General features: G+C 44.8%; 1 long non-coding RNA gene across 1 annotated transcript in view; it reads right to left on the reverse strand.

Annotated features, from left to right (window-relative positions):
- LOC144479970 (uncharacterized) overlaps positions 1-23,440 on the reverse strand; it is a 220,271-nt gene that overhangs the window by 188,324 nt on the left and 8,507 nt on the right. The window contains exon 2 of the long non-coding RNA XR_013495596.1: positions 14,323-14,365. This is a non-coding gene — a long non-coding RNA (uncharacterized LOC144479970). The remainder of the gene's footprint in view (positions 1-14,322; positions 14,366-23,440) is intronic.

Genomic DNA, 23,440 nt, shown 5'->3' on the forward strand with positions numbered 1-23,440 from the left:
TCTTTCTAAGTGTGGTTTGAAACATAAATCAGCTTTTCACTATGGCACTAGAATGTGCGTGCGCGGTGTGTGTGGAGAGACTGCAACCATCATCCTTTGCGATAGAGGTTTCAAAAGATTAACAACCTCTTGACTGAAGAAATCTCTCCTCATCTCCGTTCTAAACAATTGCCCCTTATCCTGAGACAGTGCTCCGAGGTTCTAGATTCCCCGACCTAGGTAAACAATGTCCTAATGTCTACCCTGTCAATCCCCTTCCAAATCTTCTATGGTTCAATGAGATCACCTCTCATTCTTCTAAACTCGTGACCCAATTTTCTCAGCCTCTCATCATAGGACAACTCGCTTATCACAAGGATCAATCCAGTGAATATTTGCTGCACCACTCCAATGCAAGTAAATCCCTTCTTAAATATGTAGACCAAACCTGCACACCAAGGGTGTGGTCTCACCAAAGCTCTGTAAAATTGCAGCAAGACTCCTTTATTCTTGTCCTTCAATCTTTTTCCAATAAAAGCCAACATGCCATTTGCTTTCCTATTTGCTTGCTGTACCTACATGCTAACATTTTGTGTTCCTTCTATGAACACAAACATTTACAAGTTTAACAGCTTTTAAAAACTAAGGTGTTTTCCATTCTTACAGCCATGGAGCATCACCTGAAATACCTATTGAGTTTATAAGTGACTACTTCATATTTATGACTCCTAATTCTGATCTCGCCCACGAGTGGAAACATCTTCTCTGTATGTACCCTATCAAACTCTTGCATAGTTCTAAAGATCGCTATCAGCCTTCTCTTGTCTAGCGAAAAGAGCCTCGGTGTGTTTAATTTTTCTTGATAGTTATACCTTCTAGCTCATCCCCATAAATAAAAGAAATATCCAGGCAAACAGGGACACAGATAATAGACAGAGGGAGATACACACTTCATTTCACACTCACTCACTCCCACAGTCAGTTCTATATTTAAACGTCTCAGTGGCTCAAGAAATTCTTTGACAAATTTCTACTGTTGACACCATTGTCCATGTTCTGGGAGACCTCAATCCCAGTGTAATAAGCACATCTCTCATACACTGACAGCACACACTGCTCCACAGCCCCGACAGCTTATGATAGCAATACAGTAACACCCTTGCCATCAGGGCCCCTCTGTCACGGCCAAGGTTTTACATTGTCAGATTCATATTTCTGACAAGCCATTTTGACGTGATTGTCTTGAAATGTCTTTGGATTTCAATAACTGGCTTTGTCTTCACCACCTCATTGAAAATATATTGTGCAGAACTCGAGAGAGTTCCCGCTTTGTTGACGGGCAGCTAGAGAGAGCAGTTGCCAGCTGGAATGGCGGGGGAGGGGCAGAGGGTCAGGAGTTTGGCAAATCAGTCATACAGTGAGTTCACCTCTGGGACTCCGGTTCAAACCCAGCGCAGGCTGACTGGAAGAAAGTTTCCCCTTTCCTTCATTGTAAACGCACTGCACAACAGGAGTTAAAGACTCTTGCAGCCTGACTCTTGCTGTAGCATAAAACTGCTCCTAATGAACAGTTTCACGCCGAGAAACCACAGAATTTTACAGCACAGAAGGCCCTTCGTGCCTGTGCTAGCTTTTTGAAAGAGTTATCCACTTTCCCTGCTCTCTCCTCAAACTCTGCAACTTTTCCCACTGCAAGTATTTATTTGATTCTTTTTTGAAAGTTATTATTGAATCACCCGACCTTTCAAGGGAGCGCATTCAAAGATCACAATAATTTGTTATGTAAAAAATAATTCAAATTACACCCCCCTCCCCCAGTGCTGCCTTGAATGTGCGTCATCTGGTGACGAACCCCCACCTTCACAGTTTCTCATTTTTCACTCTATCTGCAGGCTGAGTGGTCACGTGATGGGGGCTACATAAAGGGTCACATGACGGGAGTGTGGGAGTTTTTCCAGGAGCGCGGGCAGAGCACAAGCTGCTCAGCTAGTGAATAAAGTGCTGTTTGTTACATGTCCTAGATGTCAGTATTTGGAAGCCCAGCACTTCTACACAGTGTCAGCTGTTGACAATTTTGCGTACGGACTTTGTTGCATCGACCTGCTTGTGTTCAATGGAAACCTTGCAGACAAAGAACAGTACAGCCCAGGGACAGGCCCTTCAGCCCACCAAGCCTGTGCCAACACAATGCCTTTCTAAACTAAAGTCCTTTTGCGTCTATGCAGTCCGTATCTCTCTATTCCCTGCCTATTCATGTATTTGTGGAGATGCCTCTCAAACTTTGCTATTGTATCAGCTTCTACCACCTCCTCTGGCACCGCATTCCAGGCACTTACCACCCTCTGTGTAAAAACCTTGCCTCTCGCATCTCCTTTAAACTTTCCCCCTTTTACCTTAAATCTATGTCCCCTTAGTGATTGACATTTCCAACTTGGGAAAAATACTCCAACTATCCATTCTATCCAGGCCTCTCAGTTTTGTAAACCTCTATCAGGTCACCCCTCAGCCTCCGACATTTAAGTGAAAACAAGCCAAGTTTCTCCAATCTCTCCTCATAGCTAATGCCCTCCATACCAGGCAGCATCCTGGTAAACCTTTTCTGTACCCTCTCAAAAGCCTCCACACCCTGCTGGTAGTGTGGTGAACAGAATTGAACACAATATTCCAAAGGTGGCCTAACTAAAGATCTATACAGCTGCGACATGACTTGCCAATTTTTATACTCTATGCCCCGATTGATGAAGGCAAGCATGCCATACGCCCTCTTAATGCCACTTTCAGGGAACTGTGGACCTGTATGCCTAGAACATAAGAACTAGGAGCAGGAGTAGGCCATCTGGCCCCTCGAGCCTGCTCCACCATTCAATAAGATCATGGCTGATCTTTTCGTGGACTCAGCTCCACTTACCTGCCCGCAAACCATGACCCTTAATTCCTTTACTGTTCAAAAATTTATCTATCCTTGCCTTAAAAGATCCCTTTGTATGTTAATGCTTCTAAGTGTTCTGCCATTTACTGTATACTTCCCTCCTGCATTAGACTTTCCAAAATGCATCATCTTGCATTTGCCTGGATTAAATTCCATCTGCCATTACCCCACCAAATCTCCAGCCTACCAATATCCTGCTGTGTCCTTTGGCAATCCTCCTCACTCTCTGCAGCTCCCTCAATCTTTGTGTCATCCACAAACTTACTAATCAGACCACTGACATTCTCCTCCAAATCATTTGTACATATATTACAAACAACAGGGTTCCCAGCACTGATCCCTGCAGAACACCACTGGTCACAGATCTCCAGTCAGAAAAACACTCTTCCACCGCTACTCTCTGCCATCTATGACAGTTGGAAAAAGTTTCAGTGACATATTTACTGCGATGCAACATTACTGATTGAATTGAATTGATTTATTATTGTCACGTGTGTTGGAATACAGTGAAAAGTATTGTTTCTTGCGCGCTATACAGACAAAACACACTGTTCACAGAGTACATAGGGGAGAAGGAAAGGATAGGGTGCAATATCTGACAAATCAAAAAAGGTACAAGCTTACACCTCATTAAATCTAGCAGGTTCTGATACCGTCAAGAAGTTTGAGTCATTTATTTACCAAATCGAAGAGGAGACAGGGGATCCCAAAATAATTCTAAACAAATTTGAGAAATCTTCTGGTAAAAATTATAATACTCAACAGTCATGCATTTAATTCAACAAACGGCAGATGAATCATTACATTATTATATGGCAACCTTGAAAATCTTAGCGAAGAAATGTGCATTTGGCACTTTTACTGATGACTTAGTCAGCGATCGAATAGTCTGAGTGGTCCAAAATGATCTTGTCCATAAGCAGCTGCTGCGAGAGAAATATTTAACACGACAAACAGCCACCAGTGTCTGAATGTTAAATGAACAGTCAGAAAAAAGCACTAGAGATTTTAGGTGGGAAACAGAAGTTTTCACAGTGCAGGCATGCCCTGCCCCAACTGCAGTGGCCGTTACTCTCAGAACAGAACAGCACACTGATCAAACTGCCCACAGACTTGGCCCTCTGACACCCGGTTAAATGGTCAGGGTCCAGACTGCACACAGCCATGACAGGTTGGTGGTGGCCTACAGCCTTGCCCCACAACCGAGCAGTCATGTGGCAGCCTCAGGCGGTGCCCAGTATGTACAAAAGTCACCTCCTACAGGTAACGGAACCGGCACCAACGGAGGCCGCAGCTCTCCAGTCACCCAGCCTACAACACAGGCCCCCAAACCAGTGGGCATGCAGATTCCTCCAGAGGCCTACGCAGTGAGCACTGCGCCCACTGAGCACACTGACAGAACGCCCCAGGCCATTCACACTGAGGGCACCAGCCTGAGAAAAACTACAGCACAATCAACCTGCACGATCACAAGCTCTGGGTGCGTGATCAAACTGAACACAAGATTCCAGGACTATGTCACCACCTAGTCTGCAACTGGCCTCCAAATCTCATCTTTGCACAACAAAAAAAGATGTGGGGGAAGAGACGCGATAGGCTATGCACCAGCTGCTGCAGCTTACTCTGTCTGACCATATGTAAACAGTTATTTATTGTTACCCTGTTCAATCTGTATGTTATATAAGGGTTTATACAGTTACTGTTCGCGCACACTGTTACATCTCAATACCACTGGACATCCCAACTTAAATGGGCAAGATGTAAACCCCGTGGTCACGTGATGACATGTTTATAGATAAGGTAATGTGAGAGGAGAGCGGGTGTTCTCTCTGGAGCACTGTCAGAGCACAAGCACGGAGTAGCTACTCAGCTAGTGAATAAAGTACTGTTTTTGTTACAAGTTTAGAGTGAGCGATGGTAGTATCATCGTGAGCATAGCTGTCTTCCAAGCAGTGAACCCGGGTTCGATTCCAGGCCATCGCATTGATCATTTATTTGGGGCGGCACGATGGCACAGTGTTAGCACTGCTGCCTCACAGTGCCAGGGACCCAGGTTCAATCTCGGCCTCGGATCACTGTCTGTGTGGACTTTGCACATTCTCCCCGTGTCTGCGTGGGTTTCCTCCGGGTGCTCCGGTTTCCTCCCACACTCCAAAGATGTGTGGGTTAGGTTAATTGGCCATGGTAAATTGACCCTAGTATCAGGGGGATTAGCAGGGTAAATGTGTGGGATTAGGGGAATAGGGCCTGGGTGGGATTGTGTTTGGTACAGACTCAATGGGCTGAATGGCCTCCTTCTGTACTGTAGGGATTCTATGATTCTATTCTATGATCTTTGTTGTCAGTGTTTGGTTAGCGAGCACTTCTACACGACCAAAATCCCTCATCATTTTAAATCTTTTCTTCTCTGTTCCAAAACCAACAACTCCAGCTTTGCGAGTGTCACCACACAACTACAGTCTCTCAACCCTGGCACTGGCCAGGTAAATCTCCGCTGCACCTTCTCCAAGGCCCTGATTTCCTTCCCAAAGCGTGGTGCCCACAATTACACACAGCCCCCCCCAGCTGAGGCCCAACTTGACTGAGCAGATTTCCCTGAAAAACCCCATGCTGCAGGAAATGGAACATTTGGTCCACGGGGGGTGCTGCCTTTCTACAATTCAGACTAAAGCATGTATGGTGCATTGGTAATCCAATAATCTGTGCCGGCAATGTTGATTGAGGGATAAGCATTGACCAGGGCATCAGGAGAATTTGCACGCTATGCTTTGAAAGGTGCCTCATTGGTTGTAAGAGGCCATGTGATGCACTGAAATCTTGTAAGGCACAAGTTTTGCTTTTTTATTCCTTTCATGGCTTTGCACAAAATTGGCAGCAGAACCAAGGAACTGTCGTCACTCTCTGGCTTTGGTGAAAAATCGGACATGGCTTTTACCCATTAAACTATCAGAGCAACCTCCTCACTGGGAATAATCCGAGCAAAGGGAGGGAGGGAACTTTGCTGACGGATAATAAAAGTTTGGTGATCAGATCTGTCCCAATTTGCAGATGTACTATTCTCAAAGGAAAGAGAGTCGCTCTGGTTTCATAGCCTTGCACACTTGAGAAACCAAATCAGCTTTCTCCCCTGAGGGGCCCAGATCTGGCTACAGCACACACTGACCTATTTATTAAAGTACATCAATGAAATATTATTTTAAAATACATTCTGAAGGTAAAGTCAAACCATCTGGATCACTGCAGGAGTCAACAGAGAATTCTCCGGTTTCCCTGCAATGGATCCGTTTACAATAATCCATCATAATCAAGCTTTCAGCCCTTGTTCTCTATGAGTCCCTCCCCATCGAGAAAAGAATTCTTTGTGCACTCGACAAAACCTTCTACCTCGGCCAGATTTGAACTGGATGGTTTGCAGTTGCTAACAATGTACCAGAGGTGTCTTTGCAGCGGCATGGTAGCACAGTGGTTAGCACTGCTGCCTCAGAGTGCCAGGGTCCTGGGTTCGATTCCCGGCTTGGGTCACTGTCTGTGCAGAGTCTGCACGTTCTCCCCATGTCTGCATGGGTTTCCTCCGGGTGCTCCGGTTTCCTCCCACAGTCCGAAAGGTGTGCTGGTTAGGTGCATTGGCCATGCTAAATTCTCCCTCAGTGTACCCGAACAGGCGCCGGAGTGTGGCGACTAGGGGATTTTCACAGTAACTTCATTGAAGTGTTAATGTAAACCCCTACTTGTGACACTAACTGAAATCTGGGTGCTCATTTTCTGACAATTCACAGGGGCTGGTCAAATATGTGTTTTGAATCATTGAATCACAAAGTACAGAAGGAGGCCATTCAGTCCATAATGTCTGTGTCTGCCCTTCGATAGATCTACAACTTCAGTCCCATTCCCTGTCTCTTTCACCACAATCCTGCAAATCTTCCTTTCTGCAAATATTTATTCAATTCCCCTTTGAAAGTTATTATTGAATCAGTTTTCACCGCCCTTGTAAAAACATTCCTCCACACCCCCCCATTTGATACATATTCTAATTATTTTATATCTGCGTCTCCTGGTTACTGACCCTTCCACTCTATCCACACCCCTCGTTATTTTGAACATTTCTCATTAAATCGCCTCTTGGCCTATTCTGCTCCAAGGAGAACAATCCAAGCTTTTCTTTCTGAGCAACAGAGACAGGCCAGGCAACCATCAGAACGGCTCCCCCACATCTTTAGTTTCAGCAGCTCTTATTCTCCATTTCCCCTTTGTTTTTCCCAGTTTACAGCCATTCCTGGGGGAATTGCCAATGCTTTCCCATTTAGCCTCCAGCCCAGAATGCAAGAATACAGCAAAAAAGCTACTGAGGCATTCAAACTGAACAAGGATGTCATTTTAACAGAAGACTTCCATTGCTTTACCAGACTGGAACCAGAGATGAGGAGTGGAATTTTCCTGTACCGCCCCCCACTAGCGGCACAGTGGCACAGTGGTTAGCACTGTGACCTCATAGTTCCAGGGACCCGGGTTCAATTCCAATCTCAGGTCACTGTCTGTGTGGAGTTTGCACGTTCTCCCCATGTCTGCGTGGGTTTCCTCCAGGTGCCCTGGTTTTCCTCCCACAGTCCAAAGATGTGCAGGTGAGGTGGATTGGCGATGCTAAATTGCCCCTTAGTGTCCAAAGATGTGTAGGATATGGGGTTAAACGTGGGAAATGTATGTCGTTATGGGGATAGGGCAGGGGAGAGGGCTGAGTAAGGTGCTCTGTCAGAGAGTTGGTGCAGAGGCGATGGGATGAATGGCCTCTTCTGCATTGTAGGGGTTCCATGGTTCTATGGGAATCGTAGTGGGTGGGACAGGACCTTGGGTGGGATTTTCCAGCCTTGGGGCGAGCACAGCTGGAAAATCCCACCCGAGGAATTTCAATTACGTGGAGAGACTGGAGAAGGTGGGGTTCTTCTCCTTGGATCAGAGAAAGTAAGGGGAGATTTGGTAGAGGTGTTCAAAATCATTAATGGTTCTGATAGAGTAAATATGGAGAAACTGCTTCCAGTGGCAGGGGTATCAGTAAGCAGAGGACATGGAGTTCGGGTGAATGGCAAAAGAAACAAAGACAGTGCTGTTTTACACTGAGTATTATGGTCTAGAATGCACGACCTGAAATGGAAACAAATTCAATATTAATTTTCAAAATGGAATTGAACAAATACCTGTTGGGAATGGACAATGGACTATTTTCTAAATGGGAAAATGCTTCGGAAATCAGAAACACAAAGGGACTTGGGAGTCATTGTTCAAGATTCTCTTAAGGTTAACGTGCAGGTTCAGTCAGCAGTTAGGAAGGCAAATGCAAAGTTAGCATTCATGTCGAGAGGGCTAGAATACAAGAGCAAGGATGTACTTCTGAGGCTGTATAAGGCACTGGTCAGACCCCATTTGGAGTATTGTGAGCAGTTGTGGGCCCCGTATCTAAGGAAGAATGTGCTGGCCTTGGAAAGGGTCCAGAGGAGGTTCACAAGAATGATCCCTGGAGTGAAAAGCTTGTCATATGGGGAACGGTTGAGGACTCTGGGTCTGTACTCGTTGGAGTTTAGAAGGATGAGGGGGGATCTTATGGAAACATACAGGGTACTGCGAGGCCTGGATAGAGTGGACGTGGAGAGGACGTTTCCACTAGTAGGAAAAACTAGAGCCAGAGGGCACAACCTCAGGCCAAAGGGATGATCCTTTAAAACAGAGAGGAGGAGGAATTTCTTCAGCCAGAGAGTGATGAATCTGTGGAACTCTTTGCCGCAGAAGGTCATTGAGTGTCTTTAAGACAGAGGTAGATAGGTTCTTGATTACTAAGGGGATCAGGGGTTATGGGGAAAAGGCAGGAGAATGGGAATGAGAAAAATATCAGCCATGATTGAATGGCGGAGCATTTATTATGGGAAAAATTTGCATGACTATGAAGAATGCGGCTAATCGGGGAGCTATCACAGCCGCGATGGATCAAATGGCCTCTTTTGTGCTGTGGGGTTATAAATGGTTGGTTAGTGCCACCATCATAATGTTTACTTGCCTCATCTTAAATCCTCAGACACAGAAATAAAGAAAAACATCAGGAAATTGCTATGCCGGACAGCATCAGTCCATAATCCGGACTTGAAGGACAGAAGATTGTGATCTAATTGAAGAGATTCCTGCCAAGTGTATGAATATTGGTCACCGTGGGATGTTAGAGCCCCATCCAAGGGTATTAGCACTGGCACCCAGCACACTGAAGTATTCAGAGGTTCCATGAATTGTGTTACAATATGTCAGACTGTGATCTTTCTTTCATTGTTGGAGGGGAATGTGAAGACAAATAAAGTTTCTAATGCAACATTTATGAGATGTCATTTGGTTAATTGCAACTATCAAACACATTAGGTCCTTAAAATGCAACAACAACTTGCATTTATATAGAACTTCTAATGTAGTCAAACATCCCAGGGCGCTTCACAGGAGCATTATTACATAAAATTTAATACCAACCCATGTTGGAAGATATTAACACAGGTGATCAAAAGTTTGGTCAAAGAGGTAAGTGTTCAGGAGCATCTTAAAAGAGGAGAGAGTGCCAGACAGGTTTAGGGAGGGAATTCCAGGGCCTAAGCACCTGAAGGTATAAGAACATGAGAACTAGGAGCAGGAGTCGGCCATCTGGCCCCTCGAGCCTGCTCCGCCATTCAATAAGATCATGGCTGATCTTTTTGTGGACTCAGCTCCACTTACCCGCCCGCTCGCCATAACCCTTAATTCCTTTACTGTTCAAAAATGTATCTATCCTTGCCTTAAAAACATTCAATGAGGTAGCCTCAACTGCTCCACTGGGCAGGGAATTCCACAGACTCACAACCCTTTGTGTGAAGAAGTTCCTCCTCAACTCAGTCCTAAATCTGCTTCCCCGTATTTTGAGGCTATACCCCCTAGTTCTAGTTTCACCCGCCAATGGAAACAACTTCCCTGCTTCTATCTTATCAATTCCCTTCATAATCTTATATGTTTCTATAAGATCTTCCCTCATTCTTCTGAATTCCAATGAGTATAGCCCAGTCTACTCAGTCCCTCCTCATAAGCCAACCCTCTCAACTCCGGAATTAACCTAGTGAATCTCCTCTGCACCCCCTCCAGTGCCAATATATCCTTTCTCAAGTAAGGAGACCAAAACTGTACACAGTACTCCAGGTGTGGCCTCACCAGCACCTTATACAGCTGCAACATAACCTCGCTGTTTTTAAACTCCATCCCTCTAGCAATAAAGGACAAAATTCCATTTGCCTTCTTAATTACCTGCTGCATCTGCAAACCAACTCCTTGAGAATCTTGCACAAGGCCACCCAGGTCCCTCTGCACAGCAGCATGCTGCAATTTTTTACCATTTAACTAATAGTCCATTTTGCTGTTATTCCTACCAAAATGGATGACCTCACATTTACCAACATTGTACTTCATCTGCCAGACCCTCGCCCACTCACTTAGACTATCTATATCCCTTTGCAGACTTTCAGCATCCTTTGCACACTTTGCTCTGCCACTCATCTTAGTGTCATCTGTGAATTTTGACACACTACACTTGGTCCCCAACTCCAAATCATCTATGTAAATCGTAAACAATTGCGGTCCCAACACTGATCCCTGAAGCACACCACTAGTCACTGATCGCCAACCAGAAAAACATTCATTTACTCCCACTCTTTGCTTTCTGTTAGTTAACCAATCCTTTAACCATGCTAATACATTATCCATAACACCGTGCGCCTTTATCTTATGTAGTAGTCTCCATTCTCCACTGCACATGTAATGTTCTCAAAGAATTCCACCAAATTAGTCAAACATGACCTTCCCTTCATGAACCCATGCTGCGTCTAACTAATGGGACAATTTATACCTATGCTGGAACGATTCAAATCAAAGGTGAGTAAGGAGTCAGAATTGGAAGAGAGCAGAGATCTCAAAAACAGCATCTTCAGGAGCAGACTAACGAAGAATGTCATTTAGCCCCTCAAAGGAGCTGAAGGAAATCAATAGAGAAAATGTATAGGTTTAGAGATGCTTTACTGCAATTGTACAGGGCGTTGGTGAGGCCACACCTGGAGTATTGTGTACAGTTTTGATGTCCTTATCTGAGGAAGGATGCCCTTGCTATAGATGGATTACAGCAAAGGTTTATCAGGCTGATTCCTGGGCCGGCAGGTCTGTCATATGAGGAGAGACTAAATCGGTTAGGATTATAGACATTGGAGTTTAGAAGAGTAAGACGGGACCTCAGAGAAACTTATAAAATTCTAACAAGATAAGACAGGGTAGATTCAGAAAGAATGTTTCCAATGGTTCGGCACAACATCGTGGGCCGAAGGGCCTGTACTGTGCTGTACTGTTCTATGTTCTAATGGTGGGGGAGTCCAGAACTAGGGGTCATAGTTTGAGGATAAGGGGTAAACCTTTTAAGACGGAGGTGAAGAGAAATTTCTTCACCCAGAGAGTGGTGAATGTGTGGAATTCACTCCCACAGAAAGTAGTTGAGGCTAAAACATTTTGTAATTTCAAGAAGAAATTAGTGAAAGCTCTTGGGGCTAAAGGGATCAAGGGATATGGGGGCAAGTGGGGGAATCAGGATATTGAATTTGATGATCGGCCATGATCAAAATGAATGGCGGAGCAGGCTCGTAGGGCCGAATGGCCTTCTCCTGCTTCTTGTTTATACATTTCTATGTTTTAATTCAAGTAGAATATGATTAATCAGCATTACAATTCTATTTGCCCATCTTCTCTCCAGGATTCTTGCCACCCCTACCGAACAAACCTCTACCTATCTCACTCATAAAAAAGTGAGAATGAGAGAGAAAAGATTGACTCTTTTTAAAGAAACAATATAAATGTTTTGCCTCATGTAATTGTAGCTATTGCGAGGATTGGTGATCAGTAGTTAGTGTAACAAACTATAACGGTTAATTTACAAGCAGATAACTACACAGAGTACTTTTACAATCTTAACACTTCCAACTCTAGGATCTAATTTGGCTGCAAAAGCTCGTGCTCTGCACCAAAATCCCTGCACTCGTTCCCCATTGGGTGATTGGGTCACATGACCCTTTCCACATGCTTAAAGGGGCCAGCTACTACAGTAATGTAAATAGTTCTCATCTCAAGTTCGGTCATTATCCTAAGACATAACTGTTAAGGGGACAATGACCTATTCACGCATCACTCCAGTGCTCAATGAGTTATACAGGTTACCCGTATGGCAACATCTCAATTAAACAATTTTCATTCTTGTTTTCACATCCCTCCATGGTCTCGCTTTACCCATCTCTGTAATCTCCTCCTCTCTTGCAGCTCTGAGATATCTAAGCTCCTCTAATTCATGCTCATACACATCTCTGATTTAAATTGCTTGACCATCATCCCGGTACCAAAGGAAAGCCGGGCAGTGTGCCTTAATGACTCTTGTCCAGTGGCTCTGACATCTATCATTATGAAGTGCTTTGAAAGGCTAGTCATGGCACAAATCAATTCCAGCCTCCCGGATTGCCTGGATCCACTACAGTTCATCTATCGCCGCAATAGGTCCACAGCGGATGCCATCCCCCTGGCCCTACCCTCAACCCTAGAACATCTGGATAACAAAGGCACTTATGTTAGACTCCAATTTATTGACTATAGTTCAGCCTTCAACACCATTATTCTGACAAAACTCATCTCCAAACTCCGTGGCCTGGGCCTCGGCTCCTCCCTCTGTGACTGGGTCCTGGACTTCCTGGCCCACAGACCGCAATCAGTAAGGATAGGCAACAATACCTCCTCCACGATCATCCTCAACACCGGTGCCCCGCAAGACTGTGTCCTCAGCCCCCTACTATACTCCTTATACACCCAAGACTGTGTGGCCAAATTCCCCTCCAATTCGATTTTCAAGTTTGCTGATGACACCACCGTAGTGGGGCGGATCGCAATGATTAGACGGTGTACAGGAATGGGGTAGAGAATCTGGTGAACTGGTACAACGACAATAATCTCTCCCTCAATGTCAACAAAACAAAGAAGATAGTCATCGACTTCAGGAAGCATAGTGGAGGACATGCCCCTGTCTACATCAATGGGGACGAAGTAAAAATGGTTGAGAGCTTCATGTTTCTAGGTGTCCAGATCACCAAAAACCTGTCCTGCTCCCTCCACACCAACGCAATAGTTCAGAAAGCCCACTAATGCCTCTACTTTCTCAGAAGACTAAGGAAATTTGGCATGTCTGCTCCGATTCTCATCAACCTTTACAGATGCACCATAGAAAGCATTCTTTCTGGTTGTATCACAGCTTGGTATGGGCTCCTGCTCTGTCCAAGACCACAAGAAACTACAAAGGGTCGTGAACGAAGCCCAGTCCATCACGCAAACCAGCCTCCCATCCACTGACTCTGTCTACACTTCCCGCTGCCTTGGAAAAGCAGCCAGAATAATCAAGGACCCCACGCACCCCGGACATTCTCTCTTCCACCTTCTTCTGTCAGGAAAAAGATACAAAAGCCTGAGGACACGTACCAACCAACTCAAGAACAACTTTTTCCTGGCTGCCATCAGACTTTTGAATGGACCTACTTCGTATTAAGTTGATCTTTCTCTACACCCTAGCTATGACGGTAACACTACATCTTGCACTCTCTTCTTTCCTTCTCAATGAACGGTATGCTTTGTCCGTATAGCGCACAAGAAACAATACTTTTCACTGTATACTAATACACATGACAATAATAAATCAAATCAAAAAATGATCATTGGTAGCCATGCCTTTAGTTGGCTGGGCCCTAAGCTGCTGCAATCCCTCACTAAACTTCCCTCTGCTCCTTTAAAAGTTGACTTCGTTTACCAAGGTTTAGGCCAGCTTTCTTAACATCTATTTATGTGGCTCAGTATCCAAAGGTGTTTGATCACACTCCTGTGAAGCACTTTGGGACATTTTTGTTACATTCAAGGTGCTATATGACTGCACAGTGTTGCTACAAAATACCAGGGCTTTTTTCTCGCCCTTTGGCTGACAAGCGACTGAAGAACAAGAACTTGTCATCTGATAACAAAATCTTTAGAGGAACCTATTTCCTATTCTTGCCCAGAGACATGTTTTGTCGAACCCAACATGCCACAACAATAGTCCAAAAATCTAGAATATTAGTTGGAAAAAACAAATTGGAGTTACATGTCGTTTGAGCTCTATTCGGTGACTTGGGGATTTTCACAGTAACAGTGTTGATGTAAGCCTACCTGTGACACTAATAAATAAACTTTAAAACTTTTAACGCACTGGATTCTGTTTGTGTTAATACGCAATGAAGGAACTTCAGCCCACAGGGAGAATCCAGCCTCTTTTCGCAACATCTCAGCCTCGGAAGATTTATTAACGGGAATGATGCACTTACCTCTTCGAAGCCTTGTTTTCTGAATCCAAGTTTTCCTTTTTCTCTATAAAAGGGGGAGAAAAAAAGTTCTGATTAAAAAACCTAAGTTGTAAGTTGCCCACCCAACCTGCCCTTGGACATTGAGACCTGAAGGGCCCTACGTTTTGTAAATCTTGAGTTCTTGGAGTTTTGTTTTTTAATCTTTCATGGGATATGGGTGTCGGTGGCGAGGCCAGAGTGTTATTGCCAATCCCTAACTGCCCTCGAGAAAGTGATGGTAAGCTGCCTTCTTGAACTGCTGCAGTCCATCTGGGGTAAGTACACCCACAGTGCTGTTCGGGCAGGAGTTCCAGTATTTTGAAATGAAGGAATGGCTAGTACGTCAGGATGGTAGCATTTGATGCAGGAAAATTTAGCTTCAGTGCCTCCATGCAAGGGAGGGGAGATAAAACAAAATCAGATAAGGCCTCACTGCTGATCACTCCCGTCACTGGTGGAGAGATTGGAGGTTGTGTTTGCTTTCTGTCGAGCGGAGGTGGTTAAGGGGACATTTTACAGAAGTGATCAGAATTATGAAACATTTGGATAGTGCTGATAAAGAGCAGGCGTATAGAATCATAGAATCCTACAGTGCAGGAGGAGGCCATTCAGCCCATCGAGTCTGCACCGACCACAATCCCACCCAGTCCCTATTCCCGTAACCCCACATATTTACCCTAGCTCGTTCCCCTGGCACTAAGGGGCAATTTAACATGGCCAATCCACCTAACTCGCACATCTTTGGACTGGGAATAGTCAGTAACCAGAGGGCACAGACTGAAGATAAAGATAAATGTGCTGCTCGCAAGGGGGTGGAAGCAGATTCAGCAGCAACTTTCAAAAGGGAATTGGATAAACGACTGAAGAGGAGAAAGTTTCAGGGTGAAGGAATAATTGGATTGAATCTCTCCAACAGCAGACACAGGCATGGTGGGCTAAATGGCATTCTCCGTGCTGTTTTAGTCTGTGATATTTAATGTGCGCCATCCTGCCTTCACGGTAACACTTGGCTGAGGTTTTGTTTGCTCACGTTGACCGTATCAGGCAGCGCTATCCCGATGATAACAACTCAGCGCGTTAAAAAAAAAACTCCATCTCTCACCTCTGGCTCATTTGCCAATTATCTCAAATCTGTGTCCTTAGATTAATGACCCTCCTGTCTTATAAGTCAGGAATAATTACCTACTTTGTAAAGGTACATCATTAAAACGGCACTACGACTGCAATGTCCTTGCACTTGCTTTTCCAACGTGTTTCCTTTTTGACAGTTGAGGAGGTGTTCAGAACCATACGAGTTGACCCAAAGTTGCATCGGGGTGGCGCAGGGCAGCGCTGAGTACGGCTACAATTCTGGGCTCCCTGGGATAAAGCAATCCTGGACTTCTCTCTCCTGAACATTATTCAGTTGTGACTGATTCAAGGTTTGCATGTGCTGACCGAAGGGGTGAGGTCTATATGTGATGCTGTCCATGGTTAACACTCATCGTCACGAATCATACACAGATGTCGCTCCTGCCTACAAGGCAGGGCGACGTGGGGTCAAATTCCACTCCAGAGACGAGCACTAAAACAGGTTATTTTCTTATTCTACCCAGACTATTTGCTGGATCTTACTGTGCATAAATTGGTTGTTATAAAGAACAAAGAAAAGTACAGCACAGGAACAGGCCCTTCGGCCCTCCAAGCCCATGCTGATTGTGATGCCCTAACTAAACTAAAAAAAACCTTCTGCCCTTACTTGGTCCGTATCCCTCTATTCCCTCCCTATTCATGTCCCCATCCAGATTCCTCTTAAACGTTGCTAATGTGCCTGCTTCCACCACCAGGCACCCAGCACTCTCTACGTTATGTCTCTTACACTACAACAGTGACTACACTTCAAAAGTACTTCACTGGTTATAGAACACTATAAATTCAAACTGGTCTTTATTTTTGCCTCAGAGTGGGGAGCATGCCCTCACAACCAGCCAGCCCCTCCCGGAGAGGTGGGCAAGATACTCGGGAGGAAATTTAAATGGGGGAGGCAAGGTTCTAGTTTAATGGGAGCCATTAGCTCCCCAGCATAGCTGATCCAGTAACAAGAGGAATTGCTATGGGGATGATAGATAGGAAAACATGCAGATAATATTTGATATTCCCTCAACACAATTAAAAATGGGGGATTACAATGAAATCCAGCACAATATGTAACTAATCACACTGATCACTAGGTGGTTAGCACTGCTGCCTCACAGCGCCAGGTACCCGCGTTCGATTCCTGGCTTGGGTCACTGTCTGTGTGGAGTTTGCACGTTCTTCCCATGTCTGCGTGGGTTTCCTCCGAGTGCTCCGGTTTCCTCCCACAGTCTAAAGATGTGCGGGTTAGGTGGATTAGCCATGCTAAATTGCTCCTTAGTGTCCCGGGATGTGTAGGTTAGAGGGATTAGTAGGGTAAACGTGTGGGATTGTGGGGATAGGGCTTGGGGTGGGATTGTGGTCGGTGCAGACTCGATGGGCCAAATGGCCTACTTCTGCACTGTAGGATTCTATGATTCTGAAACAAGTGGCCTTACGGTTATCAAGCTTCTCATTTTATTAGTTTCCTCCCAACAGGTATTCAGAATAACTTTGGCTGGATCACACTGAGTACTCAAACAGTTCTATTCTCCACACTATACAGAAGATATCGAAGTACTAAAGATGCAAAACAGATTTCCCAGAATGATACCAGATTGAGAAGTTATACTTATTGAGAAAGGTTTGATGCGCGATTAATTCACTCGGGAGGCTAGGTCGTACCCAGGAATAAAGGCTTTTATTCACAACAAGAATAGAGCATACTGCTTAACAATACTATCCCAGACTAAGGGCCACTAGGAAGTAGCAGTGACCTTTATACTCCTATAAGAAGGCGGAGGCAAACGGAGTGTACCACAGAACAATGCTAACAGGTGGAACAACACCCCAACCCTAACCCCAACAGTAACAAGAGTAACATATGTACAAGTACCCATAGTGGTAACCATCTATGGTTCACCACAAGGTTAAACTGGCTACGGTTTTATTTTCCAGCAAGACAAGGTTGAAAAGTGACCTGTTAGAAATCTTTACAGCAATGAATTAGTTTTATAGGGCAGACAAGGAGATGTTCTCACTTGCAGGTGAGACCAGACTTGGGTCACGAATAGAAGATCCGCTAACAAATCCAACAGAGAATTCAAGAGAAACTTCTTTACCCAGAGAACTGAGAGAGTTTGCAACTTGCTATCACAGACAGTGAATAATACAGCTGCATTTAAGAGCAAGCTAGATAAGCACATGAGGGAGAAATGAATAGAAATCTGTGTTGATAGGGAGAGATGAAGACGGGTGGGAGGAGACTCAAGGGGAGTCTAAAAATATTGGGAAGGCCAGTTGAGCTAAATGGCCTCCTTCAATGCTGTAAAATACTTTGTAATCGAACCAGCTACTTAGATATTGTAAACAAGGGTGCTTTTCTCTCTCTGTCCCTCAGTCTCTGAGCTTTATCGGTGAAGACTGGCACATTGCGGTCTCTCACTTTAATTTGGAGATATCTTTGGTTTGCTGTACTTGACAACAAATGTTCTCAATTCTGGTCAGTGCTGGCATTGCACGCAATGTCATCTAGTTGTCAAACAGCTGTCAGAGTGTAATCCTGCTGTGTACACACTGTGCTCCCCCGGCTGCAAGAGCAGCAGCATCAGTTTTGGGCTGTATATTGCAATGATGGCTGTGTACACACCAGATCGGAGATTAGAAATGGCTGAGATCCCCAATGGCATCCCTTCTCTGGGATGACAAGGTACAGCTATTCGTACATCCCAGGACACCAACATTTCTCATTGCTTTAACCTTCAACAGTCATATCGTGACCACTTAATTCCTTCACCTGATTGAAGTTATGGGGCTCTGTGATATATTATTCCTCTCCAGGTCCTGCACTATCTGGGCCAGTAGATGCTCACTGCCCTACATGGCTCTGTCAAGAGGCCATTCCAGCTTTCTGAAACTGGACAGCAAGTGTTGGGAGCAGTTTGACTTTGGGTGGGGGTGGCCACATTTTGGTGGGACGTCCCTTCCCCCAGCACGCACAAGTATTCCTCGAGGCACGAGACAATATTTACCAAAGGGAACCAGAGGAAATAATTTTCTACCTAGTTTAGGAAGACTGAGACCCATTGCAACACCTCCACTAGAAATGAAGTCAGATAATGCAGCAGGGACCCTTGAGAACCCTCTGAGACAGTTCATCGACCCAACGGGTCATCAGGACAGGAATGGGATCTTGCCGTTGATTTTGTTTCCTCTCCAGGTGCATGATGATGAGATCATGGTTCTTTTCTTACAGATTTTTCTGGAAGGCTTCGTGCCATATCTGACCCATTTTAGTTTTTCCTCAACTTCAGCCCCGGAATCATACACCTTTAAAGTACAATAAATGTCCGAAAGGGCTTCATAAGAGCATTACTGAATAAAATTTAATACTTATCCACATGAATTACAAAGGATATACGATCCAGGAACAGGTCATTTAGTCCAACCAGTCCAGGCTGCCTATACCCCACACTTGAGCCTCCTCCCATCACTCCTCATCTAAATCTCCCAATTGTAACCATCTATTCTCTTCTCTTTGGGACTGGTGGCCAATGGGGTTGGTTTTAAGGAGCATATTAAAGCAAAAGTGGAAAGATTTGGGGAGGAATTTCCAGCACTTGACACCCAGAAACTGACAATAGTGGAATGATGAAGAGGCTGTAACTGGTGAAGGAGCAATCTCGGAGGACCAAGGGGGGGTTACAAAGAGAAGGAAGGGCTGAGAGCCATGGATGAATTTGAAAAGATGAGAATTTTCAAATTGTGTTAGCAACAGACAGCAAGTCAATGTAGGCCAGCGAATACAGAAGCTGATGCTTGAATGGAACTTGGTGCCAAGTGGGAGACAGCAAGCAGAGTTTTGGGTGAGCTCATGTTTACTCAAGAGACCCACCCCTGGCCCCTTCCCAACCTGCTGCAGGGGAAAGCTTTCTCCCATGTGTCACCTCTAATGAAATCTTAAGCTTATTCTTTATAAATAGAAACATAGAAAAACTACAGCACAAAACAGGCCCTTCGGCCCCACAAGTTGTGCCGAACATATCCCTACCTTCTAGGCCTACCTATAACCCTCCATCCTATTCAATCCCATGTACTCATCCAGGAGTCTCTTAAAAGACCCTATTGAGTTTGCCTCCACCACCACTGGCGGCAGCCGATTCCACTCGCCCACCACCCTCTGTGTGAAAAACTTACCCCTAACATCTCCCCCGTACCTACCCCCCAGCACCTTAAACCAGTGTCCTCTCGTCGCAGACATTTCCACCCTGGGAAAAAGCCTCCGAGAGTCCACCCGATCTATGCCTCTCAACATCTTATATACCTCTATTAGGTCTCCTCTCATCCTACGTCTCTCCAAGGAGAAAAGACCGAGCTCCCTCAGCCTATCCTCATAAGGCATGCCACTCAATCCAGGCAACATCCTTGTAAATCGCCTCTGCACCCTTTCAATCTTTTCCACATCCTTCCTGTAAGGAGGCGACCAGAACTGAGCACAGTACTCCAAGTGGGGTCTGACGAGGGTCTTATATAGCTGCATCATTATCCCCGGACTCCTAAATTCAATCCCTCGATTGATAAAGGCCAGCACACCATACGCCTTCTTAACCACCCCTTCCACCTGCGGGGCCGATTTTAGAGTCCTATGGACCTGGACCCCAAGGTCCTTCTGATCCTCGACAGTACTAAGAGTCTTTCCCTTTATATTGTACTCCTTCATCCCAATTGACCTGCCAAAATGGACCATGACGCATTTATCTGGGTTGAAGTCCAATAGGCTCAATGTCCCCAGGTAATCGCCATTTGAAACACACCTGCCAACACATTTATTCACCCCAGCCTTTATCTACAATCAATAGTGTGTGTAGATGGCTTTTTCAGCTTTCAAAGCACAAGGCATTACTGATCAACTCTGGTCACCCCAACAAACATTGTCTGCAAATATCTCAAAATGTAACAGTTAACATTAGAGATAATCCCAATTCTGAAGAATATTTCATTTCTCATGATGGTGAAACCAATCTGCCAAGAAGTGTATTGTTTCAATCGGATTTCCATAATATTTGGATGAAAGGGAAATTTTGGGAGTTCCTGTAACCCAATCATCTTCTCTAAAGAGAAACAGAAATCTGAAAACCACAGAAACATTCAAACGGGAGCAGTGTTTGCCGTCTGATTTTTAGCAGTGCATCCACCACAACTCCTGAGTTCTTTCCCAGCAGAATCGTAGCTAATTCAACACAATTCACACAAGTGAATCTGTCACTGCTTTTCCACTTCCTATGTGGAGCTCTGGCTGGGGTCCCTCCGAGACAGGCCACTGTCCAAGAGAGAGAGAGTTCCTTCAAGAATCGCTCTGCCAAACAGGGTGAAAAACTGCACTGACCAGGAGAAGATTTCTACTTAAAATCTGATAACCTGACACAGAAGCCAGTGAGAGGGGAAAAAGAGGAGAATGCTTCCAGGCATGGGGGTTCATAGTAACCCAGATAGATTGGAGAAGTATGGCCTATTCTCCTTAGTAAGAGTTTTAACAACACCAGGTTAAAGTTCAACAGGTTTATTTGGTAGCAAATGCCATTAGCTTTCGGAGCCCTGCTCCTTCGTCAGATGGAGTGGATACCTACTCACAAACAAGGCACACAGAGACACAAAATCAAGTTATGGAATACTGATTAGGGCAGAGCAGGCTAAGAGGAGATTTGGTAGAGGTTATGTAATGTTTAGATGATGTAAGTAAAGAGAAATTGGTTCCGTGGCTGAAGGGTTGAAAACCAGAGAACATAGAATTAAGATAATTGGCAAAACAACTGCAGGCAACATTGGAAAATACTTTTGTAACACAATGCGGAGTTATTTATTTATCAGTGTCACAAGTAGGCTCACATTAATACTGCAATGAATTTACTGTAAAAATCGCCTAGATGCCACACTCTGGCACCTGTTCAGGTACACTGAGGGAGAATTTAGCATGGCCCATGCTAAATGAGGGGCATTGAGTTTAAAATTTGGCAAGTCATGTTGCAGCTTTATAGAACCTTAGGTAAGCCGCACTTGGAATACAGTGTTCAATTCTGGTTGCCACACTACGAGAAGGATGTGGAGACTTTGGAGAGGGTACAGAAAAGATTCACCAGAATGTTGCCTGGAATGGAGGGCATTAGCTATGAGGAGAGGTTGGAGAAACTTGGTTTGTTCTCACTGGAACGACAGAGATTGAGGGGAGACCTGATAGAAGTCTACAAGATTATGAGGCGCATGGACAGAGTGGATAGCCAGAAGCTTTTTCCCAGTGTGGAAGAATCAATTACTAGGGGGCACAGGTTTAAGGTGCGAGGGGCAAGGTTTAAAGGAGATGTACGAGGCAGGTTCTTTTTTACACAGAGGATGGTGGGTGCCTGGAACTCGCTGCCGGAGGAGGTAGTAGAAGCAGATACGATAGTGAATTTTAAGGGGTGTCTTGACAAATACATGAATAGGATGGGAATAGAGGATATGGTCCCTGGAAGGGTCGGGGGTTTTAGTTCCGTCGGGCAGCATGGTTGGTGCAGGCTTGGAGGGCCAAAGGGCCTGTTCCTGTGCTGTAATTTTCTTTGTTCTTTGTTCAATGCACCCTAACCAGTACGTCTTTTGGACTGTTTGGCTTTGGAATGTACTGTCTGATAGGGCGGTGGATACAGATTCAATAATGGCCTTCAAAAGGGAATCAGAAAAATATTTGAAGGAGAAAAGAATTCTAGGGAAATTGGGAAACAGCAGGGGAGTGAGTCCTTTGGATTGCTCTCCGGAAGAGCCAGCGTGGACTCGAACATCCAATAGGCCTCCTTTGTATGGTACCATTCTATGATTTTGTAAGCCTTTAATGAGCATTGTCCTTATAAAAGGTTGTCTTGGGCTGATTACAACCGAAACATTAGGTCATGAAGTATTATTCAATATATCAGCATTCAGAACGGCTTATGGAGATTAAGATCTGAATGGAAAAGAACATCTCGGCCTAGCGCCCACTATGAATATGATATGTCTCATATCCGGCCCCATCACTCAATATCCACACTTACACTATGATTCGACATTTAGGCACCTACTAAAGCGTCCACAATCAACAGGAATTTGCATAAATAGCCCTTCAAACGCAGGAGATCCCAAAGCACTATTTTGGGGAGTTCGACCTCGTGTACAATCCCTCAGCTAATGTCAGTAAAACAGCTGATTTGGTCATTACCATGTTACTGTTTGTAAGAACTTACTGTGCACAACTAGCTGCCGCATACTCAAAATTACAACCATTAAAAAATAGTTTATTGGCTGTAAAGTTCCTTTGGAATGTGGAAAGATTGTGAAAGTCACTATGGAAACATCTGTGCAACCAATTTTCTTTCTCGGGTTCCTGAGTTTCATCATCAGTTAAAATCAGCTTTCCCTTTTATTCACGGCCCTTTGTGTATATATTTGACTATTCCATGAGATTTTAAAAATATATGAATTCTTGGGATATCTGTGTCACTGGTAAGGCCAGCATTTATTGCCACTCCAATTTCCCCCGAGACAGTGGTGATAAACCACTTCTTGAATCGCTGCAGTTCATGTGGTGTAGGTACACCCGCAGTGCTGTTAGGGAGGGAGTTCCTGGATTTTGGCCCAGTGACGATGAAGGAACAGCAATGTTGTTCCAAGTCAGGGTGCTGTGTGGCTTGTAGGGAGGCTCAAGACAATAGAGTTCCCATGCACCTCGTGCCTTTGCTTTATAGGCATTAGTGGTCACAGGTGTGGGAGGGGCTCCAGGAGCTGCCGGCCTGCACAAAGCTTGGCTTTGATGCCTTCCCCAGTCAAACAGCCTGTGACATTCCCCATCTCCCATGAAAAGTAACATTTGGAACGAGTGCCAGAGAGCAATTGGTGTCTGCGGAATACCAGCAAGAGTCAGCACTATCAGGAGAGTGAGGGGTCAGAAACAGGCAAAGGGCAAAAAGGTTTTAGTTCCATTGAAGCTACAAGCATGGAAACA

This window comes from Mustelus asterias, chromosome 27 (genome assembly GCF_964213995.1).
Source record: "Mustelus asterias chromosome 27, sMusAst1.hap1.1, whole genome shotgun sequence".
NCBI lineage: Eukaryota > Metazoa > Chordata > Chondrichthyes > Carcharhiniformes > Triakidae > Mustelus > Mustelus asterias.